This window comes from Alligator mississippiensis, chromosome 2, assembly GCF_030867095.1.
Source record: "Alligator mississippiensis isolate rAllMis1 chromosome 2, rAllMis1, whole genome shotgun sequence".
Classification (NCBI taxonomy): Eukaryota; Metazoa; Chordata; order Crocodylia; family Alligatoridae; genus Alligator; species Alligator mississippiensis.
Window position 1 is genome coordinate 28,043,281 of NC_081825.1, and position 26,386 is coordinate 28,069,666.

At 41.6% G+C, this 26,386-nt stretch overlaps 1 protein-coding gene across 2 annotated transcripts in view; it reads right to left on the reverse strand.

Moving 5' to 3' along the window:
- The window catches only part of STK32B (serine/threonine kinase 32B), a 325,870-nt gene that overhangs the window by 279,104 nt on the left and 20,380 nt on the right, over positions 1 to 26,386 (reverse strand). The window lies entirely within an intron of this gene.

A 26,386-nucleotide genomic window follows, 5' to 3' on the forward strand; every position in this document is an offset into this window, starting at 1 on the left:
TGGTTGTAGAATCAATTAATGTTGGTAAAAAGAAAGGACCCAGAAGAAGTATGGAGTTTCATTGAGAGAGAAGAGGTGCAAATGATTGTCATGCCTTTGCTGGTAGAGGTTGCCCAAAATATCAACTTTTCCCCTAAAGCCAACCTTGCCCATTTTGAATGTTCCAACAGCTGCCCTCAGCAAAGATGGTTTGCACTTCTCACCTCTGTCCCCACCCCAGCAGAACCTGCATTACAGAGCCCCAGAACCTATTTAATTAAACATGGCTTAACGCTAACCTCACTAGGGCACTTCCTTGCATGACCATCAGATGGGAGAAACAATGGAAGTGCAAAATCTGATTAAAAAAAAAAGGATTTGACCATACGTGGACCCAACAAACACACTTTCAAGAATCAAAAGAAAATGACTCTCTGCCCCCTGAAGTCCTGCTTAGTAAAAAAAGGTAATCCCAAATAATAGTAACCACTAGCAAATTAAAAGTTTCGCAAGGAAATATGGCTACATGTGTACTTAATGTGCTCATTCACTGCTAAACCCTCCCTCTTCTCACTCCAGCAAGCAACCTCCATCTCCATTATCAAGATTTATTCCTGATATATACCAGCAGAAATGACAGAAGGATTTGTACTGCAAAGTACAATGACTGCCTGAAGGTGAGTGAGAGTAAATTTTGGCTTTCAGAAACTGTATTAGCAATGCTTTTGCACAAACATGAGGCATGACCTTCAAACCTCAAGTCAGATGGCTGGGTAGTTTTGGGGGGAAACAAAACATCTTTTTACTAGTACTCTGAGCAAATATGATACAGGGCCATTAAGACAAAAAATGATACAATTCTAAAGTGTAGTTGTGTGTGTGTGTTAATCATAGTGATAACTGTGATTATGCAAGATTATGCATACCACCTTTAAAAAACTGTGAAAATTTACCAGCCTAGCAATAAAGTGCACCTTTCTCACATCACAGAGGGAACGGAAAAAGGGGAGGGGGAAAGTGGGGAGGAAGAGGGGGGAAATGGGTACATATTTTACTTACCTGTAAAAAATATATATGATACCAAACTAAGAGGGAAAATTACATGCTGCAAGAATGACATATAGCAAGTCAGCAGAGGACTGAAATCTTGTTTTCTCCCTTGTAACAATGCCCGTAGTATGTTTCACTCAGTCTATTAGGGTATGTACAAATGTTACATTTAGATTGACCTAACTAGGGTTAGGTTGATCTAAATGCCCATCTGTGCAGGTGTTCACAGAGGTTGTGCAGGGTGGTTCAATCAGGCAAAAACTGGTGGACCCAATCTAGGTTAGTTCACCTGAGAAGGTGAATTAATTTAGATCAGGAATAGATTAATCAAATACCTATACACGTTGGAAGCGCAGCCCTGGGCCTGGGAAAGCCCAGCTACTCACCTCAGCTCTGGTGCTGCGCTCTTCCTACCCCACCAGCTCTGATCAGCTATTTTTAGCCCCCCAAACTTCCCCCCCACATAGACTGGGTGCATCCAACACCTTTAAGCACCCCTTAATATTTGCAATATATTTAAGGATTAGTTTATTTTTACTTGCTTGTAACATCTTCAATGAAGCATTATCGGTCAACATTGCTACTATAAACAGCTGTCTTCTTGTTAATTACTATGAAGAAAGCCCAAGATCTTTAGAGTTGAAACCAGGTGGATATGCTGTTAGAACTAAGCAAGTAAGCAAGCTAGTTGGGAGCTGTAGCACAGTCATATCTATTGTGGGCTGGGCAGAAAAGAGAAAGATGCATAACGCATTCAACCACAGGATACAACTGCTATTGCTAGAAGACTTATCAAAGGAATGAGAGTCTCGTATGTCATACTGAATGAGGGTCATCCTAATTTTTAGAAGAAAGTTAATCTATTAAGGGCCAGCTGCTGAGAAGATACTGTTTCCCAAGCTTGATATTGTCAGCTTCATGGGGTCTGTTGCTCCATGTTGGCGCTGTGGTTGACTGAGAGCATGGGTCATCTCTGTTAACAAAGCCACAGTCTGTATTGGTTTTTAAAGAATTTGGCCCTATTCCTGAAAGTCACTGCACAGGTGCTCCATGTAAATGGAAAGACTTGTACCACCAGAGACTAGGATCTTCAAATCCATCTTGTCAATATAACTCAGGAGGCATGTCAAAGTGAATGATAACACCGAGAGTAAAGGAAGTAAGAGGAGAATTAGTCTTCTTAGCTTTAACTGATTTCCTCCAGACATATACCAACATGACTTGGATAAGGATCTGAGTCACTGAGACCAATCCCACACTGCAGTTAGATAACATTTGATATAAATTCAAATTGCTGGAGATGAAGCTAACTCCAGGCACATTACAATGGGGATAGAGAATATTATTAAACTGCACTATGGTTGATCTTGAAATGCATCACTTTAATGAGTGGGCTTATTTTTGTAAAACCCAAGATTAAGCATGTATTTTTAGTTGTGGGAAGGAAGTTTATTATTACCCGCTTAAACCTTAATTGTCTTTCTTTTTAAAATAATTATCTTTGCTCTTAGTGACTAGAATAATTTATTTATTATAGGGGATTTAAATACAAATTGGACTTCTTCAAGAAATAACATATTAAATGGGGCATTTCTTCCTTTTGGTTTAACTTAGTTTGTTCATATTCCACATAAGTGATTAAAAACACAGCCCCAATAATTTATGTAATTAATTTTCTCAACTTTCACTTTCAAAACACAGATGAAGTGGAAGGTTCCCCTTTTGAGCCTCCTTTAAGAGAAAACAATGTTATCTTTGTGCACACTCTTCTACAACAAACCCCTTGCTTTAAATGTGGCAAGAATCATACAGGCTATAGTCCTTTGCTTCCAGAAGCAGTGTTCCTGATATGATGAGTGACCCATGTCAGTGGTGCAACAAAAGGGTGGAAGGGACATTTTTTTCTGATATATAGTCCAAATAGCAAAAGTCAATGTTTAGGACACAAGGGGCACATCTAGATGTGAAATAAATTTGATGCAATAAATACTAGCGCATCCTCGTGCCCCAGCCAGCCGCTGTCACCATTTACATGTGCGGTGTGGCAGGGTAAATGGCATAAAGTAGTACTTGTGTCGGGCAGTACTAACCTACAGCAGAGTTAATTAGTTTACTCCAGCCTAATAGCTCCACATGTATAGACAGTGACACTTTAGTGTGGAGCAAATTAAGCAACTCCACAGTAAGCATCTCGTATGCAAACAGTAGCCCTATCAAAGGAAAACAGTAGCAGTCAGTTTAGTACTGCAGCCCTAAGAAATAGAGACCCGCAAAATTAAATCAAGTATTCCCTTAATGTTACACAAGGCCATTGTATTGATTTTAATCTTACCTTCTGAAATTATTTAGCCTTCCTTCTTTATCACATAGTGTTTATGGGGTTTTTTTTAATGTTTCTTCCCTTGCTGTGTATGCTTTGTACTGCAGCACCATTGCTTATGGTGACATGAGCTGGGGTGACCATAACCTCTGACATATCCAATGTTTGAAATATCAACAAGATCAGGCATTGCCATTTCCTCTGTGCAATGAGGCTATTGCAACTACAGTGTTCTTGCCCTCTAAAATATTACATGTCTAGCACACTTGTGGAGACTGGCAATGTATCTAATGAGATTTTTCTAGCATAAAACCCAGCTGAGATAATGGTATGGCTGGCAAGGGAACTTGTTCTTTGCCAGCAGTAGTATGACTATCACTCTTTTAAAAATAGGCTTCTTGGTATCCTTCACTTTGAAGGAAATAAATTCTTCCCCAGCTTTTCTGGAGGTTGATGCATTTTGTTTTTGAGCATGCATTATTCGGAAAGGGTTTATTGCTTATGCGTATATAAGTATACATTATAATAGGCATTCATAGTGATTTACAAGCAGACAGAAAAATAAAATACCTCAAGGAGACTGCTGCCCAAGGGCCTCAGTCTAAATTCAAATTAACATCACTGGGAGTTTTGATGGAATGAGGTTTGAGGGATTAGGCCCTAAATGAGATCCAGGCCAAAGATTAAATATCAGACCCAAGAATGGGAAATATAACTAAACCAGATGTTAGGGCTGGGAAACAGCCACTCAGGATGAGATTAACAAAAGGATCCACTAACTTCCACTTGTGATACCTAATTTACCTACCTCAGGGGAGCCTAGAGTCCCTGGGCACTTCTCTCTTAAATATGAACATTTTCTGATATGTCCAGAAGCTATACCCAGAAATGTCTTAGTTTTGAAAATGAGGGTCTATAAACTAGTATTCCTCTGTCTGTATCTCCTGAAGGGTACAAGAGGAGGCAGTGATGGTGATGGCCCATTTTATGTGGGTTCCAGTAGGCTCCAGGCTGTAGGCATTTGGGAGGGCCAAGACCGTTCTATTATTCCTTGCTGCTGAAACTTTGCATGAAACACTTCAGTCTTCACTGCGTAAGGGAAAGGAATGGGGGCATTGAGCATAACTTCGTAGTCTAGTCATTAGGACACTCATTTCTGAGGGGGGATATCTAGGTTCCAGCTCCTATTCCAATGACATCAGGCTATTCATGACAGCACGTAGATCTTCAGAGTGCTCCACACTGACTTTCCATTTGGGAAGCTCAGCCCTTCAGAGCACAGCCCTAATATCCAAGAATGCAGTGTATAACAGGCAGTGAATAACAGAAAGTATATGTGACAGGGACCCCTCCAGGATCTAGTCTGCCCTTCTGAATATCACAGGTCATTCAGTATCTCACACATTCTGTATAATAAGCCTAACATTACTACTTACACTTACTGCATTCTTTGAAAAAAATGAGCATCACAGGCCCAATCTCTACAAGGCCCCTGGATGGCAGGGAATGAAGTGAAATGCAGCAGATAATCTCAGCAGGCAAACCAAGCTCTATGAATCAGAAAAAGGCAAAAGCCCACAGGTCAACTGCTGTCAATCCAGCCTGGGGAAGAACTTCTTTCAGTCCCCAAGTCTGGATGTCTTATGCCCCTGAGCACAAGAGCAAAATGGGCACCTCAGAGAATTTTAGGGCACTGTCCCACCCTGCTCAGTAGCCCATCTGCAGCCAGAGCAAACAAACATCAGGAACCAAACCATGTAACAAGGAAGAGGAGAAAATCTTTCCCGATCTAATAGCAACCAGCTATTATTATCTGCATTAAATTTGATTTTAAATGTGCATATTGAGTCTGGGAGAAAGGACTGTAGCCAGAAAAGCAATTAACCAAAGCCTGTAAGACTGTATAAATGATAATAGATCCTCTATCACTGCTCTGTTATCACTCTCTGCTGAGCATTCACTAAGCTACTTGAGTCCTGCCATACTGGACCTCCTTTTTAAGCTCCTCCCCCTTCCCCCCCTCCACCCCCAAATCTGAGATGGCTTCTCTAGGAAAACCAGTCCATTACCCCTCTACAGAAATGGAAACTCTGGATGCCAGTACTCCAGTGGTCTATGGATATTCTTTCCCAGAGAACCACTTCGTAGGCAGTCTGGTTTTAAAGGTCATTTTTCATGGACATGTCCTATTGGAAGTGAATTGATACTGACTTTTTAAGGGTGCCAAAACTATTGGGGAATTCCTATTCCACCCGTTAGGTGCCTAAGTAGACTTAGGTGCCTGAGTGTTACACACAGACACACACAACCATTTAGGGGAACGATTTTAGAGAACCTCTCTTTTACACTTCTTAGTCTCCTACGTCAGGAAATCTGATAAGTCTCATCAGGTGATCAAAGCCCCTATCAGGTGGTTCATTATTTAGACTCTTCATAGTAAGCAATTCTTTGTCCAAGGGGCTTCCATGTTAATCAAGAATGATCCAAGTTTAATAAATACATACTTAAGCTCTGCTTAACCACCCTTCAGATGGAGTCCAACAGAGAAAAAAACAGACAAGAGGAAGTCAGGTAAGTCCCACATTCAAAATAGAGTTTGTCATCTGATACAGACACAGAGTACATCTTCAGTATTAAACAGATTCCTAAGCTGTACAAAGAACCCTTGAGTTATCATAACATCATACTTATGCTACCTTCAGTATATCTTTCAGGGAATGAGCAATTTAGAATTGGATCATACCCAAGCATCTAACAGGTGGAAATATCTGGCCCCATCACTCTTAATTTTAGCACAAGAAATATATAGATCCTGCTGAAAGTTTTCTCTAATGAGGCACTAACACGTATATAAGTGCAGGTGAAGAAGTAAACCTAGGACAATTTAAGTCAGTGTAACTTGTCATTTAACTTGTAGTCTAAAGGCCAACTTTAGAACCAAAGTATATATTTCACTTAGACATTTTTACTGAAGCTAAATGGTTTGGATTCTCTCTACCTCCTTACTTCCTTTCTACCTAAGGAAATCCAGAAAACTAAATCAATAAAGAGTAAAGAGAAGGGTCAGACTTTGGAATATTAACATCAATCAGTTTGAAATAGCTAGATGTTTATCCTGCTCCCACATTGGGACATCTGTATAGTCAATTCATAACTGAGCAAGGAGCAGAGAAAAAGGAGGATGCACATAAGGGGTTATGGTAATCATTGTATAATAAGGTATTAGAGTGATTGATACATGTTCATTTCAGGAATAAATTGTATATGTATATCAATTTAACTATTTTGTTCCTTTCAGTTTAGTCGCACTTGAATAATTTTAAATGAATTCCACAGCACAGCTCCCAATCTATTAATAGTTTTAAGCACAAGCATACTCTGCTTAAATTAGTTTAATGTTTTTCAAGCAGACATCAGGCAAAAGCCTATGCAAAGCATTTGACAATATTTTAACCATGACGTAACACATCCAAAAGAAAATGCTACACCCTTCCAGCCAATGAAGATAGGAAAAAAGGCAACCTTGGCCACCATAGGTAGGTGCTTTTACATCATAGTAAATGTGAGGTAGGTTATTTTTTTAGGAAGGATATTCCAGTGGTAGCAGGCTGATTTTGACCACAAAAAACCTGGGCTTAATTCCCTGATCTAACACAGACTATCTGTGTGATGGCAGCACAACTTTTTGTATCTTTTGTACTGTATCTGTAAAATAGTGGATGTACTTGTTTACATCACATAGGAGTTATAAAAATAATGACATTAAGGAATATGAGCTGCTCAGATACCTCAGTAATGGGACCCATACCAGTATCTGAGATGGAAAAGAAGATACTCCAAACTGCAGAAAACAGTGACTTGCCCAAAACTAACCCAGTAAGTTAGCTGTAGAGCTGAAAACAGAGCCCAACTGCCAGTTCAGACTACACTGTTTCCCAGATAACATTAGATCTATGTACAGTTGAAAGGATACAGTGATGCAGAAATTTCCTAATAAACTAAAAGAAGATGCACTGGAAAGGAAAATATAGCCTTCTCACTCCTTCCCCTCCCACCCCCCAAACCCCTGCAAGGATAAACTGGACTATTTGGAAAATAACTTTTAAACACTGCAGTCTATTGACTTCTTACAGTGTGCAGACATGCTAGATCAGTAATTCTCAGCCAGGGTACCATGAGATCCCATTAGGGATGCCACACCATTTGGCCTCTGTGTGAGGAAGTAAAAGTTCTCCTCCCCCAACCTGGTACCCTGCACCTGCCCCAGCTACTTAGCAATGCCTGAGGCTGTTCCTCTGGGGACTGACACTGCTACTGCCTCCCCCTGCCCCATGCAGTCTTGATGCCAGTTACCTCCATGCTTGCAGCAATGTGCCGTGCTGCAGGTGGATGGGTAGATGTGGGGTCTGAGCTGCATTTTGTAGCCCTTCTTGTCCCCTTTACTCCTTCCACTCTTCTAAGAGCTGTGAGAGGGGCTGCAGGGCTGGTTGCTGGCAAAATATTTTCTGAATTTAGACTGTAGCTCAATGTTTCTGAACAGGGGTGCCATAACATTTAGAAAACCTAGAGGAGGATGCCCTGAGGTTTAAAAGATTGAGAACCACTTAAATAGATAATTGTCGTGAAAATGTTTATTATGTATCCTTTTACACAGCTTCTGCAACATTATATGCATAACAGTGTGTTAAAAATACAGGAGTCCTTTTAATTTTTTCACAAGTTCACCCTAACTGCATTATTCATGAGTGGTACAGTGATTTAAGCTAAAAAAAAAGCAACCCATTATTTTGATACAGATCATTACATGTTTGATTTATACCACTTCAGATAGAAACAAAAAAATCCTACTTTTGTAGGTTTATTTAGAAATTTAATTTTAAAATATTTTCAACCCCATTGTTCCATTAAAAATAACTTATCCTCTATAGTAGGATAAGTAATGTATAGCCCTGTGTGTATCTAATCTTCCTCATGTTCCCTGTGTTATTGTTTTGTCTGTAATTATTGTATATAGTTATTTGTGTTATAATAAACTGTTTAATTTGTTTAACTTTAATTTTGGTGTCCCTGTGTATCGACCCCTATAAATCAGGCTGGGCTACATACTTCAGCAGTAGCTGAGTCAGCCTGGGACACTCATGTTCTCTTCCTGTCCGCTATAGTTTCTTTATCTGGAGTTGCCTTTCAGTCCTTGTATTTTTCTCCTGGCTTCAGTTTGGTGTCCTTGGGTGGGAGTGATGGGACTACTTCATCATTAGTTTTGTAATCGTGCACTAACAAAACCCTTCTGTGTTTCCATGCCAGTTTGTGTTGCTTTTGAATGTAAATCAACCTGTCAGTTAGGCTAGGTAGAGAAGTTACACATAAACTGGTTTAAGTGATCAGAAACTCATTTAAACCTGTAACAGAATAGAAGTTCAGTGCACATAAACAAGTTTTAAAATAGCTGAATCTGGATAAGATAAACCTGGTTCAATATAGTATCAGCCTTAATGGATTTAGGTCAAACCAGTTTATGAAACTTCTGTCCCAGACCTCTTCCTGGTTCTTGTTAAAGCAGCATCCTGCAGCATCCCAGCATTTTGCACCCCTGGGCTGGGCTGTGCTGTCTGCTCCAGAAAGCAGGCCTGGCCCTGCCTCTCTGCTCCCTAGCTGGAGCAGTGAGGGTGACTCACTGGCCTCACTGGCTGACTCATTGCCCCGCCGCCACAAGCCGGGGCCAGGGATAGGGGTTAAACTGCCCTTTCCCCAGTACAGAGATACCCTACCCTGCTTGCTTAGTACTGGCTGTGATTGCAGACTCCAAATCCCAGAGGTATTTGAAAGCAGGAAGAGAGAGTGATGAGCAATCCGGCAGAGTCCTGCTACTGTGATTCTGGACTGCGGATCCCAGATACCTTGGGGGCAGCAGGAAGAGGAAGCGGACACACAGTCTCTGATGGCTACGAGCCAGAGAGCTATGCTCTAGTGCCTCCTGGCTTCTGGCTTGAGTCACTACAGGCATGTGGCTGCATTTTCTGAATCAAAAGTGAATGTCTGTTCATTTGATTATTGGTTCAATCTTTGCAGCTTAGACTAACCTGCAAAGACTGAATCTACTCTATTTTTGACTGTCTGTACTTAGCCTTGGTGGCTGACAAGCAGTTAACTGTGAGGTGTTCACTAGATGGTGCCATAGTGCTCTTTAGTGCTGTGCTTACTGTTTTGCTGATTGTTTTTAAGGTCAGTGCTGTGGAAGCACAGAATAGTTTGATTATTGATTGGTGGTGCATGGAGTGGTAGTTTGTAATAGGGATTGTTGTGGAATCTGTCTAATCCTTGATGTGTGTTAATAGGAGTAATTGTGAGTGTTAAGGGTTTTCATTTCTAATATTGGCCTGCTTGATTATAGTGTTTAACTACTAATTTCCTGGCTATTGTTCACTGTGTGACTAGTAAGGAAACAGTAGGATGGCAGCAAGTGCTGATTGCTTAGTCGGTAGTATAGAGGGTGTGGCAATGTCTGCAGTGAAGGAATTTAAGGAGTGGTACCAAAAGTGGCTCCGAAGAAGGATTTTTGCTCTTGCCCATTTTTAATCTTCTGATTTTGGGATGAAACTAGCCTCAAGGATAATGAATTTGCATATGACTCCTTCTGTAAGTAATGGAGTACATGGGTTAGTAAGTTAAAAAGGAATAACAAGAAAAGGAAAAAGACCGGTATCCTAAGGGTATCTGCCTGCATCTCGGCTTTAGCCAGTAAGACAAAGCTCAAATGCCAAAAGAACACTACCCTACAGAATTTTTTGGATTGGACAGAGAAGCAAAAGGAAAGTGGGTTAAACAAACTAGGAACAGAGAAGGATGATAAGATTGCCAAACTCAGAGGTAAGATCAGTACAAGTTAATAGTTGGAAAGCTGTGAGCCATATCATTGAATTAGAATAGACTGTAAAAAACTTACAGCAACACATGGAGGATTTAGATCAAGATGTCTGTAAGTGGCAAGCAAAAGCACAGGACTTACAAGCAGCTTTTAGAGTATACGATAGTGAAAGAGCATATCAAATGGATAGCAAAGTTAATCATATGGAATGTATGAAAACTACTGCATTGTTGAAAGAAAAACTGTCAATAGCTAGAGGTATCTGAACCATGAGAAAAGCAGGCTTTGAAATAGAGTAAGATGATAGTGATAGTGACAGTATGAGTGGTTCCAGTTCCAGTGGTGATTATGTGGAAATGTCTATGGCTGCTAATAGACTCAGCTTTCTTCTGTGGAGCCTGGTGCTTCAATGGCACCTTTTAGAGTAAAAAAGGTGACCAACCCAGGCACCTGCAAAATGCCAGCCACGCTGCAATGGGTGAAAACAGTAGTACCGTTCTCTGCTAAATACCTTTGTGCAGTGGGAAAGCAACTAGGCCCATTAAAAAAGGAGATAAGTACAGCATGCTAATGAACGTAATGCCTGCTGGTGAGGAAGAGATTTATGTGGCCAAAGATGTAGTTGCTGTTGCTCAGGAATGTTTAAATCCCAAGAACCTTGTACCATTGCTAGTTCATATGAGAAACAGATTGATCAGGGACAAAGATATGATTAGAGAAACTTTACTGAGGTTTTTTTCCCCCAATAAACCAGCTAACGTGATGTTTCACAATGAGAGGCATGCAATGAACTGATTAGAGCAAGAAACAAGACCAGATTCTTCCCAAAATGGAAAGATCATGGCAGTTGGTGCCAAAGCTTCGGAGGAGGAGCAAGGTAAAGGGAAAAGCTATCAAAAATAAAAGCCTAAGCCCAATAAGCAAAATAGTAGTAGGGACAATTCCAGTTATGCAAGTGGTAATGACGCTAAAAGGTGTAAGCCATGAGTGCCTTAAGGAGAACCCAAGTCAAAAACAATTGGATTTGAGGAAAAATGGTGGTGGTCCCCAGGTAGGGAAGAAGTGTTTTGATTGGTAAAAGTGTTCTTCCAGCTTAAGGATGACAATGTGCAATACATTGTTGTGATATGAGAATGGGCGTAATATTGGTGGTTTGCCAACCGGAGAGTTGTTAAAAAGGCTAATAGAACAGCATAAGAAAAGAGTTGTGACGGCTAGATATAACTCTGGTAGCACAGAGAAGGCTGAGGTGGGACCTCAAAGGAGTGTTTCCCCAGCCTCAGACTCAGACCTTGAGCACTGAAACAGCCTGGTGGTGATTGGGGATGGCCATTGATCCCAGTGAATTTTGGGGACCAACAAGAAACACTGAGGCATGAAAGTAGCCAGAACGTGTTTTAGACACAGGTGCCATGTTCTCATTGATTAGCAATGAGAATGGGGTCTTCAGAAATTGGACACCCATGACATGTAAAAGGTTGGAAGGCTTCTATGGGAATGAAAGTTCAGTGGGATTCACTGACCATGGGATTCAGGGTTTCACAAAACCATTCCAAATTAGAAACTCTGTCTAAATTTGGCTTGCTAAAATTAAATGGCATAGGAATATTGGGCATGGACATCATGAGAAAATTAGGCATTGTAATCGACCTGCCCAATAGAGAAAATTGGAGATTCAGAGCCACAACAGGAGAGGTTCTGGAGGTACCTGCCAGTCACCACTGTGCTGTGATTAAAGCAAGTGAAGAGCTTTCCCTCCTTGATGGCAAGGAGACATACTCGAGATAGCCAGTAAATTCCAATTGGTCTGGCCTAGGTTGAAGCTCTCCTGTGGGAGAATTGACCAGGAGGTAAGGGTTCAGGAAACTGACCCTCTACCCCAGCACCAATATAAATTTCCTAGTGAGGCCATGTGTAGCATAAAAATCACCATTAATGCTTTGTGAGAACAGAATGTAATCACTGAGACTCAATGCACCTGTAATTCACTGATCTCACTGGTGAAGAAACTGGATGGAGTGACTTGGTGCTTAACACTATAAAGTGTTAAACTGTCACACCCCATCTTTGGTACCAATCATCACAAAATATCCAGAGGTGATGGCTGCAATTTCTAGTAATGCCTAGTGGTTCTCAGTCCTGGACCTTACAAATGCATTCTTTGCAATACTGGTTGCAGGGAGTTGCTGGTATAAGTTTGCTTTTTTCTTTGACAGCCAACAGTACACTTTCACATGTCTTTCACAGGGGTTCAACAACTCCCCTGTATATTGCCATGATTTTGTTACCCAAATGTAGGATGTGCTTGATGATTGTGATAAGTGTAATATAATATCTTATGTTGGTATCATTCTAGTGACAGGAAGTACTAGAAAGGAATGTCTTGACCGCACCAAGAGAGCATTGAGTGTCATTGAGTGTATGGGATTTAAGGTCAGCACAGCTAAGGCTCAATTGGTTCAGCAGAGTATCAAATACCTCAGGCTGGAACTAAGAGGGGATGGTAGGATTCTCAATGCTCAGAGAGCAGACTTAGTTTGTAAGTTACCAGCACCTACTGACACTACCACACTCCGCAGTTTTCCAGGGATGGTTGGGTTCATCAGAGAGTTCACCATAAATTTTGCAGAAATTGCAGCACTCCTATACCATCTCCTAAATAAAGGAGTGCCATGAAAGTGGGGTCCAGAATATTATGAGGCCATTAAACAGCTTAAAATCATTTTCACAAAGGCCCCAACCTTGGCATATCCTCATGTAGATAGCCCCTTTATTTTTGAACTGGCAACAATTAACCTCTCTATTGGAGCTATTCTCTTGTAGGATTGTGGCACTGAGAAGATACCAGTGGGTGATGCTTCCAGGACTTTGACAGCTGTTGAAAGGGAAGTATCTTCATGTGAGTGAGAAATTCTGGCACTTGTGTGGGCGGTTCAGCATTGGGAATGCCTCATGGGCATGGCACCCATTACACTTAGCTTACTAAGTATATATTGTCTGGAAAGATCAAAGATAGTAGACTGTCCTCTCCACATATCAAAAAGTGGACCACCGAGCTGTTAAACTGTGACATTAATACTGAAGTCATGGGAATCACCCCAGTGGCCCCATATGGGTTGTGTATAGATGGTGATAATCATGAATGCTCACTTCCTGTGTCCATAAACAACCGTGAACCAGGAGATATCTGGTATACAGGAGGGGAAACCTATCCTCCTCAGGATCCTGGTATTATTACCTGGTTTGTAGATGAGTCATCTTATCACATCAATGGAAGAGCATATACAGGTTACACCACAATAAGAGTGTCATCTAATCAAAGTGTGGAAAAGGTTGTAAGTGGAAGTTGTTTGCCCCACTCAGCGCAGGCAGCCAAAATTGCTGCAATCATTGTGGCATTAGAAAATATAACATCTGATCATAATGTAGTAATTTTTTCAGATAGTGATTGGACCAACCATTCATTGGTGGACTGGCTCTCAATCTGGAAGCAAAAAGGATATAGATCATCAGATGGTAAGCCTATTGCCCACCTGTCACAACTGCAGCTTGCTTGGCATTTCACAGCACAGCAATTGAGTTCAGTTTGACTGAGAAAGGTAAAAGTGCATGGGAAAGGTAGACCTGAATTTGATTTCAATAATCATCAGATGCTGCTGCAAAAGTGGGAGGTAAATCTGTCCCTATATAGACTATGCTCAAGATGGGGGAGATTTCCCCTATCCCTGTCCCTGACCCAATTGACTTAAGTGGCTTGCAGGAAAGGGATGTTGAAATTTAAAAATTACTGGATCAAAAGATATTCAGGAATTTGGCAGCAGCCCTCCAAGCTAGTTTTAGCCAGAAAGGAAGAAGATCCTCCCATCTGGGTTGTACCTAAGAGTATTTGGCATGAGTCTTGCACACGACCATGGGCATTTTGAAATGGATAAAACAGTTGCCCGATTACAATCAACTGGCTGGTGGCCATGCATCCACAATGATGTTGAAAACTATGTTAACAATTGTTTACCTTGTGCTGCTAATAATGTGGACAGAAAGATGGTTAAAGAACCTTTAAGACACCAGCTTGTTGAGGGGCTGTGGTCCTGTCTCCAAATAGACTTTATTAGACCACTGTCAAAAACAGCAAGAGGCAATCTTTATTGTTCAGTAATAGTAGATTCATTTACCAAATGGATCGAGGCCTTCCCCACCAGGAATAATACTGCCAAGACCACAGCAAGGATATTAAATCAAGGGAGTTTTCTCTAGATGGATTTCTCATAGTATTGATTCAGACCAGGGTCCTCATTTGGGTAACAACACCCCCATATTCCAGGTCATCCCCAAAGCTCTGGACAAGTGGAAAGATCTAATAGAAAGCTGAAGACTTCCCTGTATAAAGTAGTACAGATGTCTGGAAAAGACTGGGACATGAAATCACCACTAATTCTAATGGTCATCAGAGGCAGTGCAGCAGTCCATGGAATCACACCTCATCTGGCAATGGCTGGAAGGCAGATACGTCTCCCAGGAAACTAATGGACAGAATCTGGGATCCCAGATGATTTCCAACTAAAGGTTTTAACAGACACATGGGTCTAAAACCTGGTTCAGGAAATCCATCTTCATGTTGAGAAGACTCTAGGTTTGCAGCAGCAACAGATGGACAAACAATTTGGACATCTAAGTGACCCCATAGAATGGGAAATTGGCATGAGGGTAATGTAGAGTCATCCATGAAAACAGCACAGACTGTCCCCACATTGGCTCGGGCCGGTTCATATAATAGACAAAGCTAGCACAAGCGTATATTTAATATAAAACAAGAAATACCAAAATAAGCATTAACAAATGGATGCATTCTAGTCAATGAAAAATCTGGAAGGGAAAAACAGACCCATAGATGTATGCTGTGTATTTTTATTAATCTAGTATGTTTATTCTTTAGAGGTAAACAGGAGGCTGAATGTGTGGATCATGTGCATCTTCTTAATCCTGTTGATTCTGACCCAGCTTGTGACCTTTCACCCTGGAGGCTGCTCGTGGCTCCGCATAAAAGTCAATGATGCTACATCAGATCTACCCAAGTCTCCAGTTGTGGAGCTGTCAGTTAGTAGGGAAAGCCAGGAATGCCAGCCTCAAATTGGGTCAGTATTTATTGTGTAAACAGATTGTTATCTAAATACAATAAATGTCAGTAAAAATTATCAGAAGTTTGCGCTCAATAGAATGAAAATATACCTCAGCATGGTGAATGCAAATAAAAGTATGTATAATGCTGGAATTGCTTTAAAAAATATAGGGGCATAGAGCTGAGATTATTTAAGTTACTCAGTAGATATCCAAAAATATTGCTAAATATTCTGAGCCAGAGTCTTCCCCTGTTTTTTTTTTTCTTTCTTCTAAAATCCTGTTGACTTATTTGGGTTGCATGAATGGAACTGAGACCAGACTGTGATCTTCTTTAAGAGGTGCAAAGGAAAAGCCACATGTGTAATAGAGTGGAATTTCCAAAGTGCTTAACTTGGTTCCCATTAATTCAATGGAGAACAGAAGTTGATGAATGCTAAAGTACATGTGAAAATACCACCAAAAAAAAAAAAAAGAAAGAACTGAAAGTCATGGGGTATGGATGAAAACCTGGTTCTTTTTGTATGCCTTCTTTTGTTTCACGTGTCAGAACATGTGCAGATACCTTTAAGAGTGTTATGTAAACATTGTTACATTGGCTCAAGGAACATAGGCAATGTGTAGGGGGAGCATGGGGGGGCACATGCCCCACCCTGAGCTTGTCTGTCACTGAAGCCACCTCTGGCTTCTGTGGGTGGTCACTGCTCCCCCCCTCCAACACCACCACTGGTGGCTGTGGGTGGTCTCCGCTCGCTGCCATGGTGCCCCTCCAGTCTTGGGAGGCACCAGGCATTCATGCTGGGGAATGCAGGAGGGAACAGCAGATGAATAGGCTAAGAAGGCTCTCTGAATAAACAAGCTTCATCATTCTGTAAGTTTAACTCCTTGGTCTTTTGAGAATAATACAGAACGGACGGAGCAGTGACCAGGTACAGCCATGTCACTGTGCTGCTCACCCATGTTGCTTAAAACTTGGCAGCCAGAATGCAGCTGACAGGCATCTGCTCCAGGAACACAAAACCATCGCCACTTGGACTAGAAGAGAGACTAAGCTGTTAGCAACACCTAGCACATGCCATTTGTAGACTTCATTATACTTAATAGAGGACAGTAGCACATATGCACAAGTTAGGGCTTGATCCCAAGGTGAATTCTGTAAGGTTGTAACCCTTTGCGTGTATCAGGTTCACTGCAGGAGCAGTGCTTTGCCCCTCTCACTATATCTCAGTCTTTCACTATTGTGATCCTAGAATACTACAATGCTCATTTTTATGTTATGAAGTAAAAACTGTACACATATGTATATATTTTAACACTACGTGGAAAGAAAGAAACTGATTTAAGACAGTAAATCCTAGCTCTCATTTGATATTCTATAACATAGTCATACTGTTCCAATAGAAATGAAGAATGTGTTTATTTGCAAGTGTTATGCAGGGCAGCATACACCAAGTTGTAGCTACATGTAAATATATTAAGAGGTCTTCCCCAAGGCAATGATTTAAAACAAAACAATCATCCAAAGAGCTGGAGTTTGATTCATGTCTGTTCAGTGTCATGAACATATGGCACTTGCTTCCTGTCCTTCGTAAGTTTTATTCCTCTGTGCAACTCAGGGCTAAGAAATAGATTCTTATTTTTCCATGTGTATGAATTTGGCCTGTACCTTTTACTAAAGGTGCACCAATACATCAGCCCATATCATATTGGCATTGATAAAAGGAAAATTGACATTATTGGGAATTGTCTTTTTTTGGCTGATGTGGCTGATAATGTTGCTAATATATACCATATGCATGCACACAGTTGCAGCATGCACATGGCCAGCAGTGCAGCCTGGCAGCTTGGAGAGCAGTGTCTGACTAATAAATCTGTGAGCGGGGAAGAGGCTGGAGGGAGGGAAGGGGCATGGAGGAGGCAGATCGAGGTCCCTGCAGCGAAGGAGGAAGTGGGGCTGGGGCAGGGACAGGTGCTTCCCAGGGTGGAGCATGTGCTGGAGCCACAGCTCATCTGGGGAATGCAGAGGGGGTTGCTCCTGTTGCTGCATACACCCCCGGGGCAGGCATGGAGGGGCATGTGCCCCCCAGATCTGTGCATGGGATGAGGGCGGGCTACCACTGCATGCTCAGGACCAAAGGCTGTGCCAGCCTCTTCCTGGTGGGGGGGCTGGGCCTGGGCTGTGCTTGGGGAAGGCCAGGGTGGGAGTGAGATGGGCAAGGGTGGCCCTAGGAGGGGGGCTACAGTGAATTTTTGGATGACTGTTGTTATGTCTTATTGTGTTCTCCTTGCACTGTTCCTTTAAGACCAAGACCCTCATGTTCAGCACTGCAGGGTTCAGTTTAGTTTGTGGCAGTTTTTGCAGCACTGAGGACTTTATCTTCTCTGCCATGAGGAGCCAGAAGCATTCTTGGTTTCTCTCTCTCCATAGGACTGGACTGGGTCAAGTCAGAGGCAGAGCAAGTATAAGTTCTGCATACATCTCCTGAGGGCAATTGTTGAGATCCACCCTGGATATGATTCCAGAGAGTTATAATAATAAATAACTGTAGTTCAACCCAGGAGTGTCCAGAGTGTTGTTGCTGAACTCGCAACATATCATCCATAGCTTGTCCCCCCGCTCCCTCCCCCCCCACGTAATCCCCACTCCCAGTGTCACCACCACCCACCTCACCTGGCCCAAGCACGGCGTGAGCCCAGCCCCGTTGCCATGAAAAGGCTGGTGCAGCCTCTGGCCCTGTGTGTACAGCAGCACATGCCACACAGATTAGGTGGGCACATGCCCCCCATGCCTCCCCCAGGGGTGTGCGCAGCGGTGGGAGCCACCTCCCTGTTCCCCCCCCCCTGCGCCCTCTGGATGAACCAGAGCTCCATTCCACACCCTGGCCCACCCCAGCTGTGCAGCGCCTACCCCAACCCCAGTCCCACTCTCTCCCTCACCATGAGAGCCTCAATCTGCCCCATGCCCCTTCTCTCCCCCCGGCCCTTCCCACACAACAGACTTACCAATTGGACACTGCTCTCCACACTGCTGGGCTGCATATCAGCAATTGGATTGGTACTGGCTGATATGGCTGGTTAATAATTAGCCATCAGTATTGGACCCAAAAAATCTTTATCAGTGCACCCCTACCTTTTACTCATTTGGTAAAATCACAATTAAGTTTTCCAGCAGCTATCCTATGTGTTTTGTTTGGTTATTTTGCAACTTCTCTGGCTTTTTGAAGAGAGAGACATATGGGGATTATAAACAACAAGGATTTGTTTACAGGATCTAAGCAAATCTGAACAGACATAGTAACTCATTAAAGCTGCTGTAGCACTTTTGTGCATAAGTAACTATGATGAATGGCCAAGTATTTACACATATATATTCAGATACCATCAAAGACTCTTGAATGTGAAGGAATATGAACAGGAGAAACATGAAGATTACTTACAAATTAGATTAAGGGGCATAAAATGTAAGATAAATCATAAGGAATCTCATTTCATTTTGCTCTATTTATAGGAAGTGCACTAGTGAGGAGAGATAATGCTCAAATTGAGTATAAAATGAAGATTTTGTTGACAGAATGTTAAAAGCTGCTGTACCTTTGAGGTGGGCAAAGAATAATGACTGTACAGATTCATAATATTTGAGATTAGAATGTGCCACCACTGGATATTAATTTGATTGGGGAGATAAGCAGTACATGGTAATTAGAACGAGGATATGTAATTCAAGAAAAAGATAAAAGCAGTTTCAGAGGTAATCTTTTATCTCATTAATGATGAAGTATGCCATTTCTAGCATTGTATTTGAGGTCTTTGCATTTAAATTGCTTGAAGATATCTCAATTCTTCAAGTGTAATGAATCTCTTTGTTTTAACATTAACTGCTGTTTCTAATTAATATGTTAATCATTCTTTTTTCATAATTTATAGCATCTGTATGGACTAAGGAAGATTGAAGATTTTTATACATCAAAAGCAGAATGAAAAAGGAAACTTATTTTCCAAGTCAAATAAATAGCCAGTTTAAAAAAAATGTATTTGTTTGAGCATGTTGGCAAACTAGAAAATGAATTTACTATCTCACTGAGGAATTCTGATATCCTGACATTTGTTTCATCCTTATTGCTGAATTTTTTTCAGAATAAAGCATTCTGAAGCATATTAACTTGGAAATGTCAAAAACAGAAATTTCCCATGCTTTCATTTAAAATGATTTCTTTTTCATTTTGAATTGCTGACCTTTTTAATATACTGAAATATAAAAATTAGAGCTGTGAAAAAGGTGGAACTTCCATACTGCAAACAAAACTGATATATCAGGTTGTTTTCCTCCCATCCTAAATCAGGATGACAAGTTTAAATATCAAACATTTTTGCAGATCAAAAGGTCTAACACATATCTATCTGATATAACTTCAACCAAAATATGGTATTTCAATCTGTTGTGTTGACCTAGTGTTTTGTTTCAAGTTGTTTCAACATTACATTGTATTTGCTTACTTTGATCAAATGTCAGATGCTCTCATTTCATATGTGAGCTGGGTTCCACACCTGGAGTACATCTCCCAAGATGTACCCATGATAGCCATAAAACTTACATCATGCATAACCCTGCTCAGGAAGAAGTGATATTTCTTGTGAGGCTTTCTTGCCAGCGACTCTGGTCTACAAGACAGAAGTGCAGTAGCATAAACCCAAACTGAAATTCCCATGAGAAAATATATCACAGTACGAACATAGCATTTAATGCTAAACTGATCTACAATGAAACACTTCAGGTTAGCTCAGCAAGATAAAATACTTTGATTCAAGTCAAAATGACATGAGATAGTTTGACTTGGTTTTCCCAATGGAAACTGTATTTTCCATCAAAAATCATTCCCATGAAAAGGTCCTGAACAGCTTTAGTCAAAATGTTAATTCAAACAAAAAAATTGTGTGGGTGGGTGGGTGTGTAGTTGGGTGTGTGTGCGCAAATATGTGGATAAAAACCTTTTCCAGGAAAATGTTAATTCCAATGAAAATATAAACATATATATTATTCATTCATTGGAATCAATATTTTCCTGCAAAAAGTTTACATTGACAAATACCCCTCATTTCTCACACACAAACCTTCTTTTGATCCTCTTTTCAATAAGTATATTGCACATGTCAGCACAATTTTTTATAACGTTTATATGTAGCGCAGTCTGAGTAGACTGAACTCCCAGAACTCTTGGAATGAAAGCCTTTTTCCACTGAAATGAATAGGAGTTTCTTCATTAACCTCTATGCAGCCAACCTACTATTCTTTACCTCTGGTTTTGGCTGTGCCTCATACTCATGCTGTAATATTGGGCAAAATGGCAGATCCAGCCAGCAGTCAGACCTCATTTCCCAGCAGCCCCTACCTGCATAACTTGGACCAGTCTCCCTGGAGACCCCAGCTGCAGCTGCTCTGTGATAGTGCAAGGCTGGGGTTGCCATGGAGAACGGCCCTAGCCGTGCTGGCAGGGCAGAGCAGGGGGCTGCTCTGGAGCCGCTGGTATCTTGCAGCAGGGGCAGCTTGGTCAGGGCCAGGGCAGGGCTGTGATCTACAGCCTGCATGCTCTGGGAAGTACACACAAGAGCTCCCCACAGCTAGACCAGGACTGGTGATAGAGCAGGAGTGGGAGCATAAACCAACCTGGGGCTATAATATGCCCCAGCCCCATCCAGAGCCAGCACCTACAAGCCACATCTGCAGCTGAAGTGCATAGTGGGCTGGGGGAAGCCGGTGAGTGTGGGGCCCCTCCCCCAACACCGGGTGCAGCTCAGGAGTCTCTGCTCCCCGGCACTGACTGGGGCACTTGACAGGCACCTGGCAGTTTCCTGCTACTTCAGGTAGATGGTACAGGCAGCTGCTGGTGGTGAAGAAGAGGTGTCATGTGGCCATGCAGCACAATCTGGCTGATCCCTGGGGGGGGGCTGCATGGGGGCTGCTCCCAGCTGAGTCCAGCCTCTACCTACTGGGGATAGGGCCTGGCTGAAGGCCTCCATGCTGTCCTGCCCTGTCATCAAGCCTCCTGGCATGTATGCACACATGCACACACATGCACACACACACCAATGCCATAGAGCCTGGGAGCCCTGATAGCAGGGCAGCACAGGACAGCATGGAGGACCATTCCCAGGCTTCATCCCCCATGGGCAGAGGGTGGATAAGCCATGCTCAGGCTCTGGCTCCAGCCCCTGCTGGCACTGTGGGGAACACTGGGCAGAAACAGACCTGCCAACACACCCACTTCTGTGTGGCAGGCCTTGGGTATACCATATTTCACGTAGTGCCAAGAGCAGACAGGCAGGACAGCTTCCACCCACCATCCTCTATAGCACCTGGGAGATAAGTGTCTAGCCCCACAGGCCCTAGGCACTACATGCCAGCAGAGGCCAGGGCCTGAGTGCAACTTGCCTAGGGCTTGTGGGTGACCATCTCTCTGGCCACCATGCAGTGCCAGGCAAGCGGGTGGATGGGGCTGCTTCCACTCCGTGTCTCCCACAGTGCCAGTAGAAGCCAGAGCCAGAGCTGCTGCCCACTAGCAGAGGGCAGGGTCTGAGTATGGCTCACCCAGGGCCTGCTCCACAGTGCCACTGCCTGTGCTTAGATAACATCAATTGGTGGCCGGGACCCAGGCTGCAGACTATATTTTACCCACCCTTTCTCTACAGACCCATGTCACAGGGTACCTGGTGTCCACACAAAACACTGAACTGGTTTGTGGTAAACCAGTTCAAAATAGCACTTGATTTTCCAGGTACATTTTTAACTGTTCCGAACAACTTTAAATTGATTTAAACAAACGTACAAGCCTGTCTGTCTCAGGCTTCAAACACCATATTTAAACCACTGTAAGTGTTATGGATGTCCATGTCCTCTGGCTCCTGGCATATGTTAATGATTCAAGTGTTAACTGCATGATAAATTGTAACATGCCACACAACTGACCACTTTATATGATAAAATGGCGAATCAGACCCAACACTATTGCACGTTTAATGGTGGAGCCCATCAATTCAACATAGGCCAGCACTTTAAAAGCCCCATCATGGAGCCCAAGGCCAGACTACGCAGCAAAGCTTTAAATTTGCTTGTGTGGGCAGTCCGTGTTCCTGGGCTCCCTACACTCACACACCAGTAAATTAAAAGTTATGTCATGCAGCCCAGCACTGGAGACTGGGCCCAATGCTAGGCTACATGGCACAGCTGGCATGTCAACTGTCTGGCATGGCAAGGTGCAAGATTTTTAGAATCCAGGATATAAAAATCTGGCAGATCCAAATTACATGACCAGATTAATGCATGCCAGCAGCCTTTATCCTACAGTATCATATCTACATACTGATTAAATGCCCATGTATGGAACCTGGAGATTATATTTAGATGATTACTTATGAAAGTTGTTCCCAAAGTTTGTAAAATAATATATAGCTTCATGAAACCAAAATCTCTTGTATTACTGCTACTACTACTGCAAGTTAAATATGATTGATTTCAAACAATTAGGAAATGAAGAAAAAAATCCTGAAGTTTCTGGCATAAAATAATATGGGATTTTTTTGTTTTAGCTGCTTTTATATTACAGCTTGCTAAAGACATACAGAAAGAGCTGTCATTATGCCCAAAACAATTATTCTTAGCCTAGATCTCAATTCCACTGAGGGAACTAAAAATAATTGGTATTTGAATTTCTTTTGTTTTAATCTTGCAAACTCCAGTCTCAGTAAACAATTTTAAGTCATTCATTCAGTCTTTTCTACCTTAAACCCCACGTTCATTCTTGCCACCTATTGTACCTGGAAGAAGGAACAGGACTTCAAATTAGTTCTTATTTATATGCATCAAAGTATATGATACATTTAGTTTGTTTACCTTAATACAGGATGAAATGTTTAAGTCTTAATGAAAAACTTCTGAATACCAGTTTACATATATTTACATTTATGTAAAATCACTTAAATCACTGGGCACTCAATATCAAAGGTATACTTACTAGACTAGGCTGAAAAATATTACAAATTTCTGTCAGAATCCACGCTATATAAATTGACTTTTTCTTCACCTTTTCTAGGAATAAGCTAAAAGTATTAATTTCAATTGGTCACGCTTAAAGGTAGGTCACTGTGTGTGCCTGTACACATGTGAAATGCCTGCTCTGACCTCCTCCAATTAAAATGCATCACAGCAAACTCGATTAATCAGCTTTGGTAATCATGGGTATTCAGTGTCCCTGTCCTTCAAACTGGTGGCAGGGGCGCTTTAATGAAAGCTTATTCAATGAGCTTTAATTAAAGCACCTCCAATGCCATTTTGAAGTGCAGGACACTGAATACATGAGATGCTACGGGTGTTTTAATTAGAGAGGCTCTTGGGAGCCACTCTAATTAAAAAGCCCCTCTCTCCCTACCCTGAAGCATGTGGAAAGATACCCCATAGTACTTTCTAATTTATTTTTCTATTGGATTAGCAACACATGAGAGAAACAGTATAAATATTCACCAATAAAAGTAAATTAAATTGAGTTCACATCTTTACAGTAACTAATACTAATATCACTATAACATTTGGAAAGAAAATCATAATTTCTCTAATAGACACTGAAAATGGCTGGTCATATATATATATATAAATATAAATGAGAATGACTTGTTGGAGAATAAAACCCCCTCAAAAATAATGATTTTTATTAAACTAGTCTATTAAGCTTTCTCTTCCTTCACTCCAACTTTTTTCTTCCATTTTCCAGGATATAAAAATGGAAGAAAGAGGATATGAGCATCAAACAGCTCAGAAAGCATTGTTTTGATTTGAGAATTTTTCTTCTATTATTTATTATAAATGTATTCTAAATGAGTTTAAAATTTTCCAGTCACCTAGATAAGACCTAGGTCAGACATCAAAACACTTCAAAAAAATGTTAAATGAAACAAAATATTATTTGTTAAGTTTTCTCATGGGAAAGCATTCCCATTTTTCATCTAGCCTAATAATGAGCTAATAACACTAATAACGGGTTAATTAAACTAACCCAAATGATACCCATTGCTTTACCCCTCTGTAATCATTTTACATTGATTCACAGTTTGCATTCAGGAAATTTGCATCAATATAAATGACGATGCCAAGCACAAGCAATGGAATTTCTGGCCAAATGTAGCTGAGCTGAAGGACTATTCAGGGAATAAGTTACTACTTAGACATGGCAGGATATATAATGTGTTTTATCTGATATAAACTACCAATTTAATAAGGGGGATGCAAAAATTCTTGTTAAATGGAGAGGAAAATATGTGATGGACTAATTAGATCATTTGTATTGATCTATACTCACCAAATGTACAATATTTCTACTCCATAAAGCCCCAAAATTATTTTCCATCTACAAAATTAATTTCTATTTTCCATTGACTTACAATTCAACTTCTAACTTCCACTCCACTAAAGTATGAGGGCTCTGGTCCATCTATTCTTTCATAATATATTACTGAGAATATGAAAGCAATAAAAATACAGATTTTAAGTGATCTCCTAAGCAAGCAATTTTCTTAGATTTCCATAAATCCAAAAGCTACCAACCAATTTCTTGAATGTTGGTCTGAAAGAAAAAAATAGTAACAACAACAAATATTCTCTGCCAGCATGGTTTAAACTAATAAAATCTCAAATATGGTTACTATTACTTAAAAGAAAAATTGTATAAAGTCCTAATAAAACCTACAAACCCCTGTACACAACCCATTTAGCATAATGGGCAGAGATAGACACAGACAGACAAAAATGTCAAATGCTATTGAAAGAATTAGACAGAAAGTATAAGAATGTCCAAGACTATAACCTAGCTGCAACAAATCAGCTGAACAATATGGTAGTTGTCAGTCCTTTAGTGGAAGATAATATGAGCTCGAAAGGAATGAAATAAATTAAAGAAAAGAATGGGCATCTAGAAGGGAGGATCCAGGATTTCCAAAGAGGGGTGTGACACAGCACCCCTAGGACTGTGGGGAGACGGTAATGAGGCATGGCTGGAGTCCCTTGCCATCCAGGGACACCGGGGAGTTGGAGAGGGAGCAGGTGCACAAAAGTGTAGGGGGAAACCTGCCTGCCACTGCTGCCGCTAGCTGACCTTTTTTAAATCATATGTACTTGCCCCGGACTTGCTCCTGATTGCTCCAGCTGCAGGCTTCAGAAAGAAGTTTCATGAAGTACCAGACTCACCAGGACAGCAGCAGTAACACGTATATCCCCCTTATAGTGTCTGCTCCCTGCCTACTGCCAGGTGTCACCCACTGGTCAAAAGCAAGCAAGGAAGGAAGGAAGACCCTGTACACCACCACCATTGCTCTGACCTAAGGGGTCCCACAGTTGGAGTGGGACAGGAGCAGCTCAGAGACAAGTACCTAGGATTTTAACAAGGAGTCTAGAAACGAAGTAATAGGAAGTTTTAGGTTCACAACAGTTGCTAGTAAGGATTTATATTACAAAGGGACAGCATAGGTCATTGGAAATTCTGAATTTCCAGTTCAGAATATCATATAAATCAAACAGGACCAATCAAAAAAAGGTAGTGCTACACATCATTCAGGCTTATAAGTGAGACAAAGGCTGCTGTCCACAAGCCTGAGCCCCTGCAGTTCCAGAGCAAACTGTCCATAAATGATGGAGGATGCAAGACCTCTGGGTCTTGGCTCATTCTAGAAGGAGTAGCAGAAAGATCCTTTTTTGGTGCTTTGCCTCATGGGGTGCATCCGGACAAGCCCACGCATGCTTCTTGCAGTGTCTCAAACCCCTTTGAGATGCTGCAAGAGGCACATGCAGGAACAAGAAAATGTGCAAGAGGCACATGCAGGAACATCATGGATATCCAGGGGGGAAAAAAAAACCCACACAGAAAAAAAGCAGGGCAGGGCAATCTGAGGCAACTGGAGGCTGGGTCCTCCATAGAGACACTCTGGCCACCAGAGTGTCTCTATGGTTAGCCTTTGCCCTGGTGCTGAAGCATGCTGCCTGCCCATGAGGGCACACAGCATATCAGCAGCAAGGAGCT